Raw genomic sequence first — 1,443 nt, 5'->3', positions numbered from 1 at the left:
GGCTTGATCATACCTAAGATACAGAGGTTTTGCATATCTCACCTTGAATTTTGACTAGAAAAGCAGTAACAGCAATTAAACATGAGCCTGGGGACCAGGACATCTAGATTCTAGCCTGAATAGGCTTTCTTGGGGGAATGTATTGGTTAGGTTTTGCTGTGTCAAGAACAACCTTGAAACTTAGTGGCTTAAAACAACAACATTTATTATTTTTCATGATTCTGTGAGTCATTTGGACAGTGCTGATCCAGCTGATGTGATGGATCTCTGAGGTTGGTAGGTGGCTCCTCCAGCTGGGCCACCTACCTGGAGATGAAGAGGCTCTTTTGTTGCTGGGATGGCTTGTCTCTGCTCCACATGCTCTCTCAGCCTTGAGCCCAGGTGATCTCATTATGGGCGTGCCAAAGAGCAGCAAGACAGGGGAAGCTTCAATAAGCAAGCACTTTAACATTTCTGCTTGGGTCATATTTGCTCTTGTCTCTGGCCAAAGCAAGTTACATGGCCACACCTGGAGTCATTGGGAAAGGTACCACCCAAGGATGTGGCTGTAGGGACATGTGAACAAATTGAGGGCCACTGCTGCAACAATCCACAGAAGAAAATGACTTTAATTCCTTTTTACCTCAGCTTTTGTATAATGACGATATATTCTATATAATAATCATATGTTATATATCTCAGCTTTTATATGTAGATAGATAAATAATACCTTCTTTACCTATTGCCCAGACATGTGAAAAGAATAAAGACACAGACAAAAGTGCTATGTATCACTCCAAGAAAAGCAACAATATAAACGTTATTGGGGCGCCTGGGTGGCTCAGTCGTTAAGCGTCTGCCTTCCGCTCAGGTCATGGTCCCGGGGTCCTGGGATCGAGCCCTGCATCGGGCTCCCTGCTCGGCGGGAAGCCTGCTTCTCCCTCTCCCACTCCCCCTGTTTGTGTTCCCTCTCTCGCTGTGTCTCTCTCTGTCAAATAAATAAAACCTTTAAAAAATATGTAAACGTTATTAATTTTACTTCACTTTCTTCATTTACCTTTCCCACATCTCCTATACAACGTGACAAATCTCTCCCACTTACTGGAAATTTCTATCAAAAGCAAAGGCCATATTTCAAAAGAAATTCCATTTATCTTACAATTTTCACCTATAAATAGGTACACTTCAAGAGCTGTGTCTAGCACACGGTGTGAGTAGGAATATCATTCAGGAGCGGGAGAACCAGGAACGTCTGGCCACATGCCACATTCCACAATTGCCCCAAATGTTAGGCTTTACAGGTACAATTTGTTCTTTCTTTCTTTCTTTTTTTTTTTTTTTTTTTCCGAGAGAGCATGCAGAGTGGGGGGAGGGACAGAGGAAGAGAGAATCTTCAGCAGGTTCCACATTCAGCACGGAACCCAAAGCGGGGCTCCATCCCATGACCCTGAGATCATGACTTGA

Source organism: Callorhinus ursinus, unplaced genomic scaffold (genome assembly GCF_003265705.2).
Source record: "Callorhinus ursinus isolate GAN/ISIS: 27379988/994484 unplaced genomic scaffold, GSC_fseal_2.0 scaffold25, whole genome shotgun sequence".
NCBI lineage: Eukaryota > Metazoa > Chordata > Mammalia > Carnivora > Otariidae > Callorhinus > Callorhinus ursinus.
The sequence above is the reverse complement of the archived record's forward strand: the minus strand, read 5'-3'. Positions refer to the sequence as shown.